At 45.0% G+C, this 12,451-nt stretch overlaps 1 protein-coding gene and 1 long non-coding RNA gene across 12 annotated transcripts in view; one reads left to right on the top strand and one right to left on the bottom strand.

Annotated features, from left to right (window-relative positions):
* Positions 1-3,021, bottom strand: part of SNX16 (sorting nexin 16) — a 28,121-nt gene extending 25,100 nt beyond the window's left edge. The window contains exons 1-3 of one of the 11 annotated variants that reach the window (XM_037379533.1): positions 2,971-2,987; positions 1,455-1,518; positions 1-788 (exon numbers count right to left, since the gene is read on the bottom strand). The gene's annotated coding sequence lies outside the window, so the exon portion shown is untranslated. Of the gene's footprint in view, positions 2,422-2,970 lie in introns of those variants that run through there. The other 10 variants (XM_037379532.1, XM_037379535.1, XM_037379531.1 and 7 more) reach the window with 10 other exon arrangements.
* Positions 3,022-3,111: 90 nt separating this feature from the next.
* Positions 3,112-12,451, top strand: part of LOC119144321 — a 100,121-nt gene continuing 90,781 nt past the window's right edge. Inside the window, exon 1 of the long non-coding RNA XR_005103057.1 lies at positions 3,112-3,859. This is a non-coding gene — a long non-coding RNA (uncharacterized LOC119144321). The remainder of the gene's footprint in view (positions 3,860-12,451) is intronic.

Genomic DNA, 12,451 nt, shown 5'->3' with positions numbered 1-12,451 from the left:
CCAGCTATGTTCCTGGGAGGCGTGCGATTAAATCTCTATAAACAGAACCCAGTTGAGTCCAGGTTCGCAACAAATCAAAGGATCTGTAAATAAATAAAAAAAAAATACTTATCTTCTGCTGCGTGACTATGAATCTGAACCAGGAAATAAAAATAAGCCCACATCTCTGGGAATCTGGTGAAGTTCACTCAGGAGTGAAGAAAAAAAAGAAGTCTGTGCTTTTCAGCACTTTTTGGGAAAAAAAACCCCAAACCCCAATCATAAAGCATGACAACATTTACAGCCATTACAACACTTGTGAACAGTGTCTTTTCTGGAATTACTTTTTTCTTTAAAATGATGCCAGTCGCGATAACTTACTGTCTTGAACTTACAAACTTACTCCTACTTTTAAATGCACATACATTACTGAAAGGCTATACCTATATTGGCAAACAACACAGCTCAACACAAGAGACCTGCAAAGCACTTGGTATTAAGAATCCAACATTTACATTGTACATGCTTCAGCGGCTTTTATGTCAGACTAGCTGTAATTTGGTACCATTGACTAAATGCTTATTAGCAGCTGGGCTGCATTAGGTCTGCTCTCAGGGTACATCTTCTGTTTCAGTTTCTTTTGTACTCTACAAGACCACCCCACACTGTGGGCCAATGCCTCTTAGATGGTGATGATCACAGTATTTGCTTCTAAAGAACATTCTTGACTAAATCTGACACAATGAACATACCCACAGATAAATAAAAGGGGCTGATACTACCAGTGTCACATCCAGACTCCAGTAACTCTGAAAGGTAACAGAAGAGTATTCTCTGAGTAACAGAAACGTCAGGTCAAGGAAGCAAAGGGCACACTGTGTTACTTGTTTGGTTTCTACCCTCCTCCCCCCCACCAAGAACACAGGAAAAGAAACATACAAAGATACTACATTAGAACATACTAGACTCATGAATATATATATATATGCACATATATTTGTATGTAAATCCATCTTAAACCATGAAAGTATCACGATTTCCAAATATCTAAAATGTTTACATGCTATGAATCACAAGAGGGTTTAAGACTGTATTAATTTGCAGTCTGTGAAGGCTAAACTTTAGAGAAAGAATGCAATGCTCAAACGAAGGTCACAACCTTAGGACTCAAGCCTTTTCTATGAACACAGAAGTTTACTGCCAATTCATGCAATAAAAGGAACAGAAAATAATTTAACAGAAAAACAACTTTTAGACATGCCATATAACTCCTTGCTTGCATCAGTGAAGCCAGGAGGGAAGATTTAGCCACACAGTGTGCCACTACACAAGCTTCACCCTGGACTGGTGTCACATGTCACTGCACTAAACCAGTAGATTCATTGCACCACACAAACTTTCAGAACAAACGGATTGCTCACAACACCTAGAAGATAATCCAGTGACCGCACTCTCTTACCTAGATATTTACTTACTTCACTTCTTGTGCAAAATTTGTTTCCTGTTCAGAATCTGTATTTGGTTTAGTTTGATTCCCAACTGTAAGTTAAGAACGAAATAAAAAGGCACATTTGCTGGAGGTACTGAACTGCTAGATCTGAAACAGGATAGGACAGAGTCCCAGGAATCCTACCTACTAAACAGCATGACACCAACTTATCTTACTGGGCGTTTACAACAGCCACCTCCCTCTTTGTGGGTGAAGCAAATAGGTCATAACAAAACCAGTTTAAAAGGGTTTGCCTCCAGCTTGCAGCTATCGCAATTCCAAACCCTTTTAAGCTAATGGTTTGTATGTTCATTGAGAAACATATAAGCCACGCGATTCAAGGATAACCGATTACAAACCAAACAACACTTACTTAACAGTTCTAATTGGATTCAGTAGACTTTTAGCTATGCAATACTATCTGTGCTCTGGTTACATATACCGTGTCTCTGGACAACACCGCCTGACCTCTGTTGTTTAGGATCCAAGTGCTACCAATGGAACGTCACCTGAAGAACTAGTAGAATACTTAGAGGCACTTTGCTGAGTTAGGTTTTACAGAAGGTTTTAAAAATAGTAATTTTGTGTTGACTTCCATCTAGCTCCTTAACAACGTATTTCACCTGTTTCTGAACTCAAACCGGGGCCTATTTATCACACCTCGCACACACACGCAAGCACGCGGAGGGGGACACGCTCCCTGCCCCAGGGAGCCCGTTACCGAATTACAAACAACCGAAGGTAACTCCCCCCCGCCCCCGGAGTTCCACACTAGGATGTGTCTGCGCTGCCCACCAATGCCTGCGAGTTAACGGCTCTGAAAGGGATGAAACGCCGCAGACCCCGTAGCCCCCCTCGGGCCAGCTATCGGCACGGCCCCGCCGCGGGGGGGACCCGCTGCCCGCGGCCGCCCGGCCCCACCAGGCCCCGCCACGGAGGGTCCGCAGCTCCGCCCGCGGGCGGCCGCGCTCGCCCCGCTTTACGTAACTTGAGAAGCAGCCGCCAAGCCAGCGGTTACCGGCGGGGCCGGGCCGGCGCAGCTGCACGGCCTGGCGAGCCCTGCCCCGTTGCAAGGCTCCGGTAACCGGCGGGACCCACAGCGGCGCCGGCTGAGAAGCCACCCTCGAGCTGGAGGTGCGGCGCCGCGTCTACCCCGGCCCCGCCCCGGGGAAGGGAGGCCCGGCCCCACCGCCCGCCCGAGCGGCCCCGACCCCACGCCCCGCGGCGCCCCCACCGGCAGGGACCGACACAGCCGCCTCCGCACAGGTGCGCGGGAGCCGCGCCCGCGGCCGGCGCGGCCAGCAGGCGGCGGGGGCCGGCGGGGGCCAGCGGCGACCAGCGCGGGGCGAGCGGTGGCGAGCCGAGACCCCGCTCCCCGCGCCGCCCCAACTCCCCGCCGCCTGCCTCCCTCGCTCCCCTCCCCGGCGGCGACGCCCCCTGCCCCGCTCGCCCCTTCCCGCCTGCCGGGTGGCGGTGAGGGGAGGGCGAGCGCCCCCACTCACCTGTTCGCCGCCGCGCTCGCCTCCCTCTGCCGCCCCGCCGCTGGGGCCGCCCCTCCCCCTCAGCCGGCCCCGCCCCTCCGCGCGCCGAAAGGGAGGCGCAGGGCGCCCGGGGCCGGGGGCGGGGAGTGGGCCGGTACCTGCAGCGCGGGGCGGGCGCGGGCCGGATCGGCCCACAAGTACCGGCATGCCCCGCCTGCCGGTAAGGTTTTCATCTCCCGGCAAGCAGCGCGAAGCCGCCTGTGGCGGGGGCTGGCCGCGGTGCATTTCGGGTGCTGCGGTTCTCTGGCGCCGTGGTGCCCGCTGGTACCTGTAGTTTCGCGGGGCGGGGGTGGCTTAGGGGAGCGGGGCAGCGCCCTGCTGGCTCACGGGCCTCCGCGGCGCGGGCCCCGGGGCCTCTGGCCCCCGGATAGCCGCGCAGGGGGAGCGGGGAGGGGGCTTCAGGCACCCCGGCAAGGTCAGCCTGCCCCTCGGCCGGGCGGGCCCTCGGCGGCCCCGCCGCGGAGAAGGAGGGAGGAGCGGGGAGGGCAGGGGCCCGAGGGCGCGCCGGGGAGGGCCGCGGCGGCTTTGCCACCTCCCGCCTCACGGCGCGGAAGTCACGGGAGCTCTGTCGGAGTACCGGGTGTTAACGTGATTTCGCATAGCACCACTGTAAGGTCGTGCTGCAGCGCGAGGTGTTTTCACGTGGTGGTGTAGCAGTGGAGTGTCCTGTGAAATCTCATGGATGAAAGTGATTAGCGAAGTTGCTGGAGAGGGAAGAGGGGGTGGAATTCAGTCTTCTTAAATAGCGGTGGGAATAAAACAGTGCCTTGTTGTCTCATAGTCGCTTAGGTATGTAAAGAGGAATATGATATTCTGGAGAAAATGAACACAGCACAATTAGTGTTAAAAGGTACATTTTCTTTATATATTTTGTGTTCTTTGTATGTCACATAAAAATGTGATGCCTAGAATTTCAGAGAAAGTACTTCTGTTGAGTTTTCATCTGGAGGCTATCATATGCTTGGTTTTCTGGGACTGCCGTTTTCCCCCCTTGGGATCTTTTATCTGGAAGGTACTTGAGCACTTTGGGATTTTAGGGTCTTGGCAGTCTGCTAGAACAGTAGCTGTGACAGCTGCCTAACATCTGCCTTGTGTTCATGGGTCTGGAAGCGGTTAGATGCTTCCAGAATATATTGCACCTCTTGTCCAAGTGCTATGCAACTGTGTGTTTATTATAAACTTGATACTTTCTACAGGGTATGGGTGCACAGGTTGTGTAGCAACACTATGCTAGTAAGGTGATCAGATGTGTCATTTGCAAATAGTAGTAAAGGCATGGTGCCTTACCCAATGTCAATATATCCTGCTCTGGAGGCTTCTGTTACCGCTGGAGTGTTATTCTTCTGAAATTATATTCTTAGGGTCCTGAGGAATTTGTTCTTTGTTTTTTCCTGTCTCCTATTGCTTAAGCAGTACATTGGACTGCTTGAAATTAATTCTGAACTTGGTGGGTTTTATGAATGTCTTTCAAGCAATTGCCTCAAATTTGGCAGGGTAGCTAGCATTCATCAAGAGTAGAATTAATAGATTTTAAAAGCATTTGTGAATGACTAGTTCAGAAGACATGCCATGGGGAACTTTTCTGGATCTAATTCTCTTTTTAACTTCCCAATTCTGTTTTAGATATGTAGTACTCAGAAGAGATAATGCACTGGGTTTTTGAAATGTGCTATAATAATGCATATATTAAATCTAGAGAAATTAAATCAATGGCATTTTGAAAATTGCCCTGCCAAACCTGATATGCTGAGCACATAACTATTATGAACTTTAAGCTGTTTCTCACTCAAGATGAAAGCGTCCTTTAATACATAGCAGCAGAGGAGAAAAAACAGTTAGAAACAAGAAAATTCTGATTCCCAGTTATTCAGAACACTTTTTTCTATATTAGTTGATGATGTCTAAGCATTACAATTACTTAGTTACTTTACAATAAATAAAAAAAATAAACCAGAATATGTTATTTTTAAAGTTTGCTGCTTACACCGATCTAGTTTTAAAAAATACATGAGGTTTTTTCACCTCTAGAAACATTTGATAGTTATAAATGCATGGCTTTTTGGTTTGCTAGTCAGCTGGCCTAACAGCTTGTGATATGACATTTATTGTACAGGTTAACCTAAATTTTTTAACAGGCCCCTCAGTTATAATGAGGTCGGTGTTTGCTATGACACTGTCGATCAAGAAAGAGTCCCGTCCCAACTCCTTTGAAGAGAACAGGACGTCTTTTGTCACGGTGAGCAGGTATAGGAACAAGGCTTGAGGCTGCATTTCTTTAGTAATTTGGAAATTCCAAGGAAGTCAGTGGGATCTTTGGCTGCTGAGGAATGTGGCTCAGTGCCTTCACGTCACAGGCTCTATCCACCTACAAAGTCATCAGGAATGACTGTTGCCTCGCTGGGGTGAGGGAAACTATGCAGGGTTAAGGTGAATTAGAACTGCGTCTGCGCCCTTTCCGGTTTTCGCTCTATAGTAGCTCTTCCCTGCGTACTGCGGCTGCAGCAATCCGTAAAGCTTTGAGAGTGCCTGGCTTCAGCCGCTTGTGTGAGCAGAGCTGTGGCTTGCATGGCAGGCTGGGTGAGCCACCCTGTGGCAATGCCGTGCATTTCACCTTCGTTGAGTCGAAAGGACAGCAAAACTAGGTACTACGCGTGTAAGAGTGGAAAGTACTTGCAGCGGTTTTTTTTCTGCGGGTATGGTACCAGATGCCACCCATGTTCTGCCTCCCACCGCTAGTTATTTGGTTTTCTGGAGGATTGGTACATATATTACAGGCCTAATCAAGATCTGTCAGGCCATCTACACATACATACAGTAATCCTTTGTGCCAAAGATGTGATTTTTGCTAATGCTAGCTGGTTAGCTAGCTTAATTTAACCTTGTTTAGGGGCTAGGGCTTCCAGAATCAGAAAAGCTTATTAAGGTAAAAGAAATTTGTGCAACTTCTGTGAGCTTCCCAGCACACTCTCTGGTGGGAAGAAAAATGAAGGAACTGCTGATCATGTAACACTATTGGTTCAGCAGTGTCACCTGCTGTTGTAAAAAATATCCAATACAAATAATCCTATAGGTGAGAACTCTGGGATAATCTGTTATTGACCTACAAGTAGCTTCTGCTGTGCTAGCTGAGGCATGATGTGGTATGTATTCAAAGCCCCATCTGCCCTCATGATCAGGTGAAACACTGAGGATAGATTTTTCAATCAGGTTATGGGATTTAGGTGCTCAGATCTCATTACTTTTCAATTGGATGCAAGCACTCAAACTGGAAGAATTCAGGGATTCAATCCCATTATATTCCAATGGGAATTAGGCCTTTGTGTCTCAGGATAGTGTGAAATCTGTGACTTGGAGGATATTGGTTTTGAGGCAAAACAGCCAATTTTCTTTCTCAGCTGTAGAGCCTTCAGCATTAGAAACAATGCAGTTTCTCCTAAAGGCAATTCTTTCTGTAATTCCTTCCAGGAGCAAAACCTACATATCTTTAAAGAAGTATAGCTGGATATTTTGAAAGTAGACATAAGCATTGAAACTGGGAATTTCATAAAATGGGGGCATCCAGATCCTGATTTGTGATCCTGTAATACTTCAAGTGGTTGATATGTCATTCTAATGCGTCTCCATAGTGTATCTAGCATTTGTATGTTGCATCTTAATACTTCCTATGTCTCTGTGATGCTACTTTAGCACGTGTTCAGAAGCACCTTGGGTTTTAAAGGGCTGAGAAAGTTGACCTTTTTGAGAGCTCCTGTCTTTTGGAGATTGTAATACACAGTTTCAGATATCCAGGTGTCAAAAAGGACTGAGGGAAAGGTAAGAGATGGGATTTAAATTGTTGCTGGTCTTTGCTGGTTTGGTCTCTAGATGTTTGTGGTTTCTAGGACTTTGTTCTAGCTCGGGTTTTGAATTTCAGACTCATCCCTTATCCAAAACACTCTGGTGTAGGATTGCCCCTTTGTCTCATAACTGATTATTCTCAGCCAGGTGACATCTATTATTAACTTCTGATGCTTGCCATAAACTTCACTGTTAATACAGTTTTACGCCTAAATTAGTTTCAAGGTGGTGTCCTGATAATAGACTTTTTGTGGATTAAAAATGGACTTAGTAGACTTTTTGTGGAATACCAGATTCACAGATATAGTTCAGCTGCTGTGTGTAATTATTCTGGAAATTCACTGATCTACAAATGGGATTTAACAGCTTTCTATTCAATTATGCCTGTTGTGCTTCTGTCTTAAACGTGAGTCCTCAAGTAAGGCAGCAGAGGCAGGAGCATCTAAGGAGTTAAGAAATCCCTGCCTGCCAGAAGCTAGGTCTACTTTGAGTTATAAGGAATTTCTTTCTCTCAGGGATTGCTTCTGGGCAGAGAAGCTTGCCAGTGTTATGGCCAGAATTTTCAGATGAATGAACTATAAGTGTGGAATTCAAAATAATATATGGGTTACAACATTTGCTTCTGTCGTGTGGCAGGTATTGAGAACCCTAGTAAATTGTGTCCTTACTTCTTTCTTCCTTTTTTGTCCTCACCATCAGCATTTTCAGTCCCTGTCCTAGCTGTGTCTATCTTGCTTTGGCTTTAAAATACACAAGTAATTGTGATCGCCAACTGCTAATAATGATGTGTCATTAATAAATAAGAATATATGGAAGTATTCTGATAATTGATTGTATTGATGCTTGGGCAAAATTGACCTAGAAATTGACAACTAAAGACTTGTTGACATTTGGCTACCTTTCTGGAAGAACAACAAAATATGCAGTTTTGACAATAGGTAGACTGTGATATTCCCCGGGGGGCCTGCTTTCCCTGCCTTCTTTGCCTTGGTTACTGGTAAAATCAACTTGCAGGGACTCTGTCCCCTGTGATCAATAGGAAAGTTTGGAGCAAGGCAGAAATACCTTGGTGAAAGAGGATTACGTTGGTGAACATTAAAACAAACTGGTCATACGGAAGTCCAGTGACCCGGTGGGATGCACCCGTGACTGTTGAGGAAGCGGGCCAATGTCCCTGCAAGGCCACTCACTCTTGATCATCTTTGAATGTTTGTGGGGTTTGGTGAAGGTTCCTGGGGACTGACAGGAAGAAAATGTCACATCCTGGTTCAACAAGGATGAGAAGGTGGATCTGGGGAACTACAGGCCAGCAGTTAATCCCTGAAAGGTGATAGAGCAAGTAGTTTGGGGAACCGTTTCTGAAAATGAAGGACAAGAAGGTGATCAGGGGTAGTCAGTATTGTTTTAGGAAGGGGAAATCATGTCTGACCAACCTGATAGCTTTCTGGGATGAGATGACTAGCTTGGTGGGTGAAGGAAGAACAGTGGAAATTTTTTATCTTGACTTAATTAAGGTTTTTGACACGGTCTTACATAACATCCTCATAGATAAAGTGATGAAGTATAGGCTAGATAAGTGGAAAATAAGGTAGGCTGAAAACTGGCTGAACAGCTGGGCCCAGAGGGTTATGATTAGCAGTGCAAAGTCAAGTTGGAGGCCAGTCACTAGTGGCGTGTCCCAGGGTTGACACTGAGTCCCATGCTGTTTAACATCTTCATGAATAATGTTGATGATGACACAGAGTACAACCTCATCAGGGTTTTGGACAATAAAAAACTGTGAGGAGTGGTTGATACACGAGGTAATTGTGCTGCTATTCAGAGGGACCTCAAAAGGCTGGAGAAATGGGCTGTTAGGAGTCTCATGAAGTTCAACAAAGGGAAATGCAAAGTCTTGCCCCTGGGGAGGCACAGCCCCAAGGGATAACCAGTACAGACTGGGAACAAACTAGCTGGAAAGCAGCTTTGCAGAAGAGGCCCTGGGGGGGTTCCCAGTGAATACCAAGCTGAGCAGGAACCAGCAATGTGCCCCCACAGGAAAGGAGGCTAATGGTATCCTGGGCTGCCTTAGCCGGAGTGTTGCCAGCAGGTTGAGGGGAGTGGTCCTTTTCTTCTGCTTAGCACTGGCAAATGACATCTGGAGGGCTGTGTCCAGTTCTGGAGTCCCCAGTATAAGAGAGATATGGATATACTGGAGCAAGTACAGCAAATGGCCATGATGATGACTGTGAGCTTGAAGCATCTGACAGTGAGGAGAAGCTGAGAGAGCTGGGACTCTTCAGCCTGGACGAGACAGAGTTCAGGGGTGTCTTATCCATGTGCAGAAATACCTGATGGGAAGGTGAAAGAAGTTGGAGCCAGGCTTTTCTCAGTGGTGCCCAGTGACAGGAAAGAGTCAGAGGACACAAATGGAATTACAGAAAATTCCATCTGTACATAAGAAAGCACATTTCACCCTGAGGGTGATAAAACCCTGGAATAGGTTGCCCAGAGAGGTTGTTGCTTGATGAAATTTAACACCTGACTGGACGGAGCCCTGAGCAACCTGCTCTAGCTAACCCTCCTTTAAGCAGGGGCTGAGCTAGGTGATCCTGAGGGGTCCCTTGCAACCTCAACCTTTTGTGTTTCTGTTAGCTCTGAGGCCTGCTATTCTGCTGTTGCTGCAGAACAAAAAGATACTAGACACTGTTTCCATTTCTGTTTTCTTAAAAGCACCTACTCTTTGAAGAGTATGGGAACAAATTTTTTTCTCTGCATTTGCTGTTGTGTGATGAAATAAAATTCAACTTGTTGCAACTTGACAGGTAATCTTTGAATGTACTCCCTAATAAGTTCTTTCTGAGTAAGTTATTCTTTTGTCTTCTTTTTTCTTCCCTGTAATCGATGTGAAAAGAAAAGAACATCGTAAGGAAAAGCCAGGGAGCAGAGAATAAAGAATTATTGTTAATTGAATAGTAGACTACATGGTTTCTTTTCAATCTAAATAAAATTATTATGGCAGAGATTTCAGGCACTTTGATTGAGGAGTCATATTCATGTGCAATAATGACTTCATTACATGCATTTGAAGCTTCAAGTTTATAAATTGTTAGTTTGCTCTTAGCTAGAAGAAGTAATTTAAAATGTTCTTTGCTTTACATCATTGAAACATTCACTTACTTTCCTTACAGGGAAGAGGCAGTTGTTTCCCGGCAATAACCTTTCGGACACTATACCGGAGTTACACACCCTACATTGTAATTTGACATGGCAAGGCTTTTGGTTCTTTGATAACAGCCTTTGTAGAAGATTCTGGGTTTTGCTCCTAATGCTCTACAGCTTACCGTTTTGTATGGCACAATGCATTTTAATATTGATTTCTGGAAAGTCTCCAAAGTATTTCTTCATCTGTGGGGTAAAGAAGAAACCTGGTCTTGTTAAAACGTGAATGACCTTGGACAAATAACTTCAATTTCACTTTACTGTTGGTTCCCAGGTTTTACTGTAGGCTCATCAAGCAAGCTAACTTATAAGTTACAGTGAATATAATCTTCTCCTAAATATGGAAGACATCACTATTACTTGCACAACCCTGTATTCTGAATTTTAAAGTGGTACTTGTCTTTCCTGCACAGCACAGCTCTATTACAATGCACTCCTGCACACAATCACTAATACAGCCCTATAAAGGGCAGCATTCATTAACTGTATCCTGTGCAGAAAGGATGTGAGTTTCATTGTTTCTAACAATAATGCAGAAACCTTTCTATTTATTTCCAAAGTTCAAATAGCAGCGGTGGTGTGAAACAGCTTTGTCTTGGAGAAACCTGTGTTGCATTGATATGGAAATGAGCACATTCTGTGCTTCAGTAGGTGCCAGAGTGGCAGCGTTCACTGCTGCCACACATAAGTGAGCTTCAGCGTTGTGCTCAGTTTGTGTTCAGCTAGCCAAAATTCTAGCAGTGTGCCTTTTCTTTCGGAAGTAGTCTTTGAAATACTGCCATACTTGACATCCTTGTGTGTAAAGCTGGGTAGAATCATACTCATATTACACAACAATGTATTTTGTTTATGGTAAAAAACAGCAGATAATTTGGACTTTTGTCTTTGAAGGAGAGAAAATCTCTGTCCTTCAGAAGGACTCCGTCTATTACTTTGTGTTTATTTAGCCTTTTAGTCTTTCTATTTCAGCTTTACCTCGTGAATTGCAATTCAAGAGTATGTTGCACACTGACATGTTAATTTAGCATTAACATTTGTAGGCTATTCTAAGGCCAGAGGCTACTGTTTAGTGATTACTGTTATTGCTTATCTTGCAGAGCCCAGAATTGTGCTAAACATTTGCAGATGCATAGAAAAAAATATATTTTCTGGGTGGATTTGTAACTTTATATTGAACAGGAAGAAGCAAGTGATGATAGCAAGTGTTTCAGGCAGAAGTTGATAAGAGAGAACGAGGGTTATCACGTGAAGATCAATCACTTATTTGAGGCCTTGACATAGAGTTATTTTTTTATTCTCAAACAGTATTTATCATGATGGATGATTACATGGAACAAAGATTCGTAGGAGAGAGGGGCTCTAGTGGGAGTGCCTCAGCTATCTCAGCTGTGGCAAATTTCACCGAGGGAGCATGGTAGGAAACCACCAAATCACAGAAACTGGGAGGCAAGTCCATGGCACAGCTGTGTTCTGTACTACTTTTCTCGCTGTCATCCAGACACAGTCCCAGTGGCTGGAATACCCATCCTTTCCTTCTGAACTGCCCACATATCTAATTTCTCAGTGAATGTAAGAGTATAAGAGGGAAGCAGAGTGTGGGATGGTCCCAGCATGCCAGTAGGACACAGCCACATCTCACACCCTCACGCAAGACTGGGGAAGAGCTCCCGTGTACCACAGCTCAGAGGTGGTAATAGGTACCTGAAATGTCATTTTGCCTAGAAACCTGGACACAACAGATCACTAGCATAGTGCAGCATTCCCAAAAACCCAATAATTTTAAATGAAGGGGAAAATTAGGCAGTTGTATGCATGAATGTCTTTTATGTGCTGAGGAGGAAGGCAATCTTTAGGATACCTCTTGAAAGCCTTGCTGTGGCTGGATGTGGCTGTGGCTGGATGTAATGGAAACAGCAGGCATTGTAAGTGTTGGGTGAGATGGCAGAAAACATAAGGGCAATTATAAGATAAGCAATGTTAAATGGAAGTTTGCTGTCAGAACTGTCACAGATATATCTAAAGAGATACTGACTTTGTTTCATCACATACTATATTAAAATGGCCAGGTTTTAATAAGAAATGGATATTGCCTTTCATCGCTACAGGCATGGATACCCACATCCCCACAAATGCATACTACCTGGATAATTTAAAAACAAACTTAATTTTGATGGTATTACTTTCAGTCGAACAAGTGTTCCTAAATGGTCTCAAGTGTTAGTCTGACTCTGACTGTGCAATAGTAAGGACACAAAGTTTTAGCATGAAGACCTTGGCTTACTAAGTCCACAGTTGTGGCTGAAAATTGTTTTAATCTTTGAATGAAGATACAGAAAAGAGAAGAAAAGTAGTTAGAGAATTTGAAGTGTAATTTATTAAGTGAGGTTTTTAAATGTATATTTGA

Source organism: Falco rusticolus, chromosome 3 (assembly GCF_015220075.1).
Source record: "Falco rusticolus isolate bFalRus1 chromosome 3, bFalRus1.pri, whole genome shotgun sequence".
Classification (NCBI taxonomy): Eukaryota; Metazoa; Chordata; class Aves; order Falconiformes; family Falconidae; genus Falco; species Falco rusticolus.
This window is presented reverse-complemented; position numbering and strand designations above follow the sequence as displayed.